This window comes from Sciurus vulgaris (genome assembly GCF_902686455.1).
Source record: "Sciurus vulgaris genome assembly, chromosome: 4".
In the NCBI taxonomy this organism is placed as follows: Eukaryota; Metazoa; Chordata; class Mammalia; order Rodentia; family Sciuridae; genus Sciurus; species Sciurus vulgaris.
Window position 1 is genome coordinate 84,449,440 of NC_136464.1, and position 8,690 is coordinate 84,458,129.

Below are 8,690 nucleotides of genomic sequence, written 5' to 3' on the forward strand. Positions count from 1 at the left end.
CTTCTTGATGAAAAACTCCTAAACATACCCATTTCTTGCCTTTTATTTTGGTTAGATGGATAAATCAATTGCCTTCCCGTTAATAAAGGTCAGGTGTAAGGTCTCCCCTGGGTTTCATCTTAAAAGAAAGTTGGTACCTATATCATCCAGAGAGCCTGCATCTGTACTTGTATCATCCAGAGAGCCTGCACTTGGATAATGCAGGCTCTCTGGATGATCCAGTATTAACTTTCCAAATATCAGATATACAAACTTCAAGGACATTTTATCTGAGGTGTATTATCTTCAGATAATACAGCTCCTGAAGATGCTGAATCCCCAACCAGCAAATTTCTAAAAGCTTGGAGATTTTATCTAAATCTATCTAAAGAAACTCATCTTCCAGATGACAATTGATGAGTTTAACCATTTGTTGATTGCTCATTCTGCAACAATGCCTCCTAGAATAGTATTTTTCAGTTCCCGTAAGATATAATTTGTGTTCATTGATTTGTTTAAAAAATCTGTATATGAATTGGATAGTAATCTCCATTTTAATACTTCTTGGTTAGCACACATTTTAATGCTGAGAATCTTAAAAATCAACTTGGAGCGATGCCTCTTAAGGTCAAAATTTAATATTGATTTTCATCTAAAAATATTTTGATTTGTTTGTATAGTAAACTTTTTCCAACAATTTCCCATGGTGAATTGTATATATTGCATCCTCTTCTCTCTTAAATGAGCGTCTTGCATTATGTTCCTACTTCTGCATTTCACGTTAGTTAAACATCACAATGCGTTTCAATTTGAAGAATCAAACTGTTGGAGAATGGGTTTTTCAGCTTATCTGTGGCTTAGTATTCAATTTAAAAAGCAAGAGGGACACCAGATGCTACAAAGTACAGTACTCAATGTTTCTTTTAAAAACATACCATTTGTTTAATTTTATTTAAAGCACACAAGCAACAATTGCTTATTTTTTTAACAACTGGAAAATAAAGATGACTTTTTAAAATCATACAAAGAGGGTTCATTATCAATATTTATAAGTGATTTTCCATTTCATTTCTCTCTGCACATTTCCCAATGCTTTAGATTAAAATGTATATTTCAAAAAGTAAAATAAAATAAAATGTATATTTCATTTATATCTTGATTATATTTCTAGAAAGCTTCAGATTCACTTTTCTTTTTAAGTGTCACTGCTTCTAAAAATTGTGGGGGAAAGGTAAGAGTTTTATAAAGGAATTTTAAGATATTGTTTTCCAGTTTATTGTTTCATTTTTCTGATGCATAGCCTACAGTTAAAATTTTCCCTTCCTAAAAGTAAGTTTGAATTGCAGGACCTCTGTGGATTTGGCTGGGATGGGAGGGCACTGAGGGAATGTGATTATGATAAAATGTAAAGTTGGACTTTATGTGTCTTAATTGAGGGACATGAAGACTGGGTGGTTATTTCTAGGACAACATAGTTAGTTGCTAATGTTCCCTGGAACTATATAACTCATGAAGAAGAAAAAAGAATATGGGGATTCCTACTCGAAAATGGAATAGTCTTGCTAGGTCAAGATGACAGATGTCATCAAAAGGCATGGTAAAGACAACCTTAATAGTATTATTACTAATGCTAAGGATGATATTTAATATTATTTACTATATGCTAGAAACTTTCTTGCTTAGTACTTTAAATGTATTATTGAATTATCACATAAGCATTGAAGTAGTATTATTTTAGAGGTCTGGAAATTCAGTAACTTATTAAAGGGTAAAGAACTTGGAATAGAAGAGCCAGGACTCTTGTAGCACTGCTCTCAATGCTGAGGGTTTAGAAATCATCCAGCAACAATTTGCTGAGCTGATGTAATTGGATGTAGAAATTATATTTTAAGAATATATTTAAAGATGTAGGAAAATGTTCACCTTACATTAAGAGAAAAAGATTATTAAAGAACACAAACATTTTAATACTAATTTGATAAAATAAATATGCTTTGGGGCTGAGGATGTAGCTCAGTGGTAGAGCACTTGCTTGGCATGTGCAAAATACTGGGTTCCATCCCCAGCACTGCAAAAGTAGACTGGTATGTGGAGTGTGTGTGTGTTATGTGTATGTGTGTGTGTATAGAAGTATCCAAGAATGAGTAGGCCAAGGTGTTGTTTCTTTTTGGCAAGATCACAGATGAATTTTTTATTCTTTTAAAAACAATGTTGTGGACTAGGGGTATAGCTCAGTGGTAGAGCAAATGCTTAGTATATGAGAGACCCTAGGTTCAATCCTCAACATTAAAAATATACAAATGAACACTTTTTTGTGTGTACTTAAGGTTATACAAAATGTTGTTATGGGATACATTACTATATCCATGATTACACAGGTGTGTGTGTGTGTGTGTGTGTGTGTGTGTGTGTGTGTGTGTGTGGTAATTGAACACTGGACCTCACACATGGTAGACAAGCACTTTACCATTGAGTTACACCCCAAGCCCCACTTTTGTTGTTTATGAGGCAAGAAATTGCACCCAGGCATGGTTTTGCACACCTAGAAACCCAGTGACTTGGGAGGCTGAGACAGGAGGATCTTGAGTTCAAAACTAGCCTCAGCAGTTTAGTGAGGTCCTAAGCAAATTAGTGAGACTGCACCTCAAAATAAAACATAAAAAGGGCTGGGGTTGTGGCTCAATGGTTAAGTTCAATGAACCCCTCCTGGGTTCAATCCCTGGTACCAAAAACAAAACAAAACAAAAAACAAAACCAAGAAAAACCAAAACAAACATGTAAAATCTACTAATTTAGAATGAGTCTTACATAGAGTTCAATTTTATCACGAATAGTTCTCATGTTGTACATTTAAACTCTAGACTTGCTCATATCTTGGTTCTCTTCTTTAGAAATATTCTAGCTTTATATAAGAAAGAAATAGTCAGCTGTTTGCCTCAAAAGTTTGATTTGGTAATTGTTTAAATGGCATTCAACAAAGTCCAGGGTAAAAGGAGAGAAATGTTTGTCTCATCAAAAAAGAGCATCGTGTGGAATAGCAGATATGGATACCAACTATTTTTCAGAGCCTCAGCTTAGACTTACTGTGGGAAAGCAATTTAGTTTAAAGCAGGAAATGCTACCCCAAAGTATGTGGTTTGGTTTGCTGCTTACTTCAAACTGAGGGCACTTGGGGAACAGAAGGTGAAGCAGAGACTCTTTCTCAACTTCCTTACCTGCTTAAGGACATGTCCTCCAAACGGAACTCAAGCCCCTTTCCCCATTGAAGAGGGTATATAAACTTCCAGAGCTCAGGGTTTGGGGGTACTCACTTCTCATCCATATGATGCTCCCATGCACATAATAAATTTGTACATCTTTTTTCCTGTTAAAGTACCTCTGTCTGTTTATTTCACAATATTATAGACCCCCAAAGGGCAAAGGAAATGTTTTCCTTTACGTGAAATAGTGTGCAGACCCTCTCTCTCCATATCATCTTGAACACAGTGGCCTAATGCCCCTTGCATAATGGCTTTTCACGTTGTTTTGTTAGTAAGAGAGAAGGTGTATTTCCTTCACAATTTAAATATTAGTATTATACAAGTAATAGATCTTCTTTGCAGGAAGATTAAAAAAATGAAAAAAAGAATGTCAGTAGAAAAATAGAGAAAAAAGAAGAAACTAAAGATCACACAATACTATCCCCCATGATCCAAGAGCTCCTGGAATTCAAATCATTCCCCAAGGTCTAAGACAATGATAGAATTAAGATATTTCTATTCAACAGTTTCCTTTGGCTAGATCAATGTAGATTTTAATCAAGGTATTTCCATATCTTAACAAAACATCTGCTGATAGATGCATTATGTCTCCTTTGTCTAGCCTGCATTGCAAACATCTCTTTTTGGTTCTGATACTGGAGCTAAAAAAGTAATTAAATGCTTACAAGTAAAGTGCACCATTGTCCAGGAAAGCAAGCTAAATGGACTGTAAATACATAGATTTGTCTTCCCTTCCTCCATACATGTTCTTATTACTACATGAACAAATGAATTTGTAGGAGAGCTCAGGGATGTCTCCTTATGTCTCAGACTTGACTATTACTTGCTAATTGAGAATTCTTTTACTACGAACAGTGATGATAATTATTTACCAGGAGCCCATAGGGTGCTGATCACTGTGCTAAGTAAGCACTTCAGTACACCAGTTCAGTGAGTATTTACAAACTCCCTTTGAAATAGTGCTGTTGTCCCTGTTGTACAGATGAGGAAATGAAAATTCAGAAAGGTTAATTTACTTGCCCAAACATCATACCATTGCAAAGTGGAAACACTAAGATTCAAACCTAGGTTTGTCTGACTTCGGAGCATCTTGTCTTAATTATTGGAGTAAATAGCTTCACTTTATACCAACATGGTTCATGTTCTTGATTCTAAGGATCCAAATAGAAATATTTTGGACTGTAAAAGATATTATAGAAAGGTCACTCACTCAACCTTAAGTCTCTGAAGATACCACCTGGGGACTTAAAATTTCAACTTATTCTTACAGCCTCTGCAGCATATGGCCCTGCTCATCATTCCTCCCTCTTGAGACTCTTCCCATGGCTCAGGGCTCCAACTCCCATCATGGCTGCACCATCTGTGTTTCTACCTGTAAAATGAGGACGGTGCTAACATGACCTATGTCATAGGTCAATTGCTCAGCACAGCACCTGGCATGGATAAAGGTCACTAGGATTAGCAGCTATCAGTAATGTTACTCACTCTCTAATTCCTGAGTCATCACTAACATCATTCTTTCCTGCCCCTCTTCCTTTCATTGCCCAGAACAGGTGGACATTTGTTAAGATTTAATCCCTGATGCACAGGCCTACTCTATTCACTCTCCTTGAGGTCTTTGTCCCTTATCTGAGTTTTCTGCCACTACATGGCAGATGTTCCCCAAGTCTATATCACGAAGTTAACATCTTAGGACTTTCAGGCGTTTCTTCTGCATTTATCCCAAGTATATCACTGTCTGACTAAAGCCTATACTTTTGTTTGATTTTATTTTATTCTTTACATTTCAGGCAATGATAACACCACTCCTTTTGGAGTCCAGGCTCAAGCCCTGTCTGTGGACTCTGTCCTATTTCAGACACAAAGTGCTAGATGCTTTATAGATGTGATTTCATTTAATTGTCATAAAGTTCTATTGTATTTACTTATCAAGATACTGAAACTTAGAGAAATAAATCCATTTACTCTTGAGGTATAGTCCTTCCAAACAAAAGCATCCACCTCTTGTGCTCTGCCCATTTAATATCCAGCTTTCACAGATTCCCTTATTTCTTTTTTTTTTCATTTTTTATCTTTTTTTAAATTTATTTATTTTTTTATTGTAAACAAATGGAATACATGTTGTTTCTGTTTGCACATGGAGTAACAGCATACCATTTGCATATTCATACATTTACATAGAGTAATGATGTTTGATTCATTCCGTTATTTTTTCCCTTACCCTCCCTTATTTCTTGATGATATGGAATTACTTTTACCTGGCCTTTGAGTGCCACTTTAATTCTGACCAATATTGTGTCCTGTTTTACAGATTGCAGGTTTCTCCCATATTTTTCTGTGAACCACTTCTAGAAAAACAATCTTTTATCCTTTGGCCTAATTTATGTCCTACTATCTCACAGAATAGTTAAGGGAGCCAATTAATATGATGCGTGGGGCAGTTATGTACAATTAGTAAAGGTAAAATCAAATAAAACTAGTGAGTGGCAAACTAATTAAATTTTCTGACCATAATGGAATAGGCATAAGACTAGACTATAGTGCTGTTTTCAATGACCTGGGCAAGTTGTCTCCATGTTCAAGATCTGAGTTTCCTTAGAGTAAAGAAGTTTTAGTAGATGATATCTCCAATGAGTTCTGATCCTAAAACTTGAATATTCTGTTGGTTTAAAAAGCATCCTATTGGGCTGGGGAGATAGCTCAGTTGGTAGAGTGCTTGCCTTGCAAGCACAAGGCCCTGAGTTCGATCCCCAGCATCGCAAAAAAAAAAATAAATAAAAAGCATTCTATTATCTATTTCTTATCCATCTCCTTGTGTTTAATAAAAAGCAATAATATTCAATATTATTTATTTACAAGTTGCAGTTCACAATAAACACAAAGAGATGAAAAAGAAATAGATAATAGACTATAAACAGAAGCATGAGTTTCTGTCAAAGTCGGGATTTAGGTGCATTTAGGTTCCATGCAAGTGAATTGTTGGTGCTTCCCAATTCAAACTAGTTCAAAGAATATAATGACATTCATTTAAAGGAAATCATTCATGTGAATAAGCTTCTAGGATCTAAAAGAGGTTGAACTGCAGTGACCACAACACTGTACTGTGCTTTTCAGGGAGACCAGGGTAACAACTAACATCTGTTGCTATAGTGTCATATTCCTGCAGCACCTAGTATGATGCTTTGTATACAATAGATGCTTAATAAATGCAAAAATTGTTTGTCAATGTAACTTTGGAAAGCTGAGAAGGGATAGTGAAGACATAGGTGGTATTGGGAATTTTTTAAAAAACCTTAATCTTAAATCTTTTTTCACCACATAGGTATTTCTGTAGTACATACCGTGAAAAAATGTGAAATTTATAGAATTACAGGCATCCATGAGAAAATAGACCAGTATATTAAATTGAATACAATATACACTGCTGGAAAAATGAAAAAAAAGCATCCCATTTTATAATTCAAGGAAAAGTAAAGATTTTTCTGATAAAAATATTAATTAAAAGAAAGGCAATCTCAATAATCTTTTAGAATTCCCCCTTCTTTTTTAGTTTGGAGGGGGAATAATGTTCTTTGTGTTTACTGAAATCTCAGAAAACATGAGTAGTATTGTGGCAGAGTAAATTATTATGGCAAAGTTAGACATTTCATCAGAGAAACTGAATTCAAGTCACTGTATAAAAAGATTCATGATGATGTTGTCTCTTGGAGAACAAAGTTTCTAACAGACTGGTAGACATTATACAGTTTAATTCGAGGTATATTCAGTATTTAAGCTTCAAATGGCAAATAGGTTGCTATGTACTGAATTATATCCTCTCAAAATTCATATGTGGAGTCTCTAATCCCAACAGGATTACATTTAGAGATATGACTTTTAGGAAGTTATTAAGATTACACGGAGTCAGGTCTGAAGGTGTATCTCACAGTAGAGCACTGGCATAGCATGTGCAAAGCCCTGGGTTCACTCCCCAGCACAAACAAACAAACAAAACAAGGTTAAATGAGGTCATCCAGGTTATGTTCTGGTCCAATGAGATTGGTTTTATGCCTCCTCATCCCCCCACACACCCACCATGTAAGGTCACTGAGAAGGCAGTAGGCTGCAAGCTAGGAGGAAGACCCTCACTGGGGCTAAATTATCTGACCCCCTGACCTTGGACTCCTCAGTCTCCAGAAGGGTGAAAGATTGACTTCTGTTGTTCAACACACACAGTGTGTGTTATTCTATGCCATCCTGAGAAGATTAAGATGTAAGAATCATCAAGATAATGAGCATAAGTATTGGACCCAGAAGCACATGCCTACATATGTATTTACAGAACTGAGATTTTTAGCATCTCTCTTGGAAAATAGCATGTCTTTGCTTTTATAGCCATTGATAACTTGAAGAGTTGTGTTTTAAGGTAGTACTTTTCACTCCAGTAAAATTTGTAGTGGTCTCATTTTTTTAATAAGGGGAAGATATTGTTTCTCCCTGACAAAGTTTAAATTTAAATAAGCAGTACAATGCCATCTATGTATCCAGCATGTTTTCTTTTTAAAGGAAGCTGTTCAAACCACCTAAATAGCTGTTAAATAATAGCAAAAGCCTATAATGAAAGAATTCCTATTATACAGGAGATGTGACTGTTATAGGGTATGTTTGAAGGTGAGGGAGAGATGCTGTCCCATCCCCAACACACTCCTTACTCCCTCCACCTTTCTGTACTTCCATATACTTGCTTTGCATCTGTAAATCAGTCTGCAAAAATGTCTTAAAACTTTAACACCTCAAGCACTATTGATATTTTGTCTTTTGTTAATGTCTTATTAATCCAAGGGATCAAATAGTATCAGAGAATTTACATTTTTCATTAAATATCTGCCTGCATATTGAAATATTTAATAGTAGGAAGCTTAATATCTACAAAGCACATTATAGTTTTCAGAATGTTTGCATATTTGTTAGCTTCATATCTACCTTAAGAGCTATCTAAAGCCATCATTCTTATATTTCCAATAGGAACACTTAAGCTAATGTACATGAGGTCCGGGACAGTTTGTAAATAGCAGCCTTGGAGAAGGTTCCAGATGTTCCCAATCCTCAAGCAGCTTACAGAATAGAAGGACATAACAGATATAAAATTGTCTAAGTCTAATGTCACAGGCAAAGAACACAAAATAAAGTACAGAAATGGAAAAGAAAAGTGTGCCTGAAGTTTCTAATTTTGAATTACTGTCTTCCTGAATTTAGTGACACAGGTTAAATTCCCATAGTTATGATTTAACTCTTTAAGTGAAAAATAGCTTATCTGGAATTTATTAGCTCTTTAACAGCATAGATCAGTGCTTCTCAAAATTTTAATCTCAAATTTATTTACATTTCTTTTCTTTTCTCTTTTCCAGGTGCTGGGGATTAAACCCAGGGTGCAAACTAGGTAAATACTTGAGCATTGAACTACATCCCCAG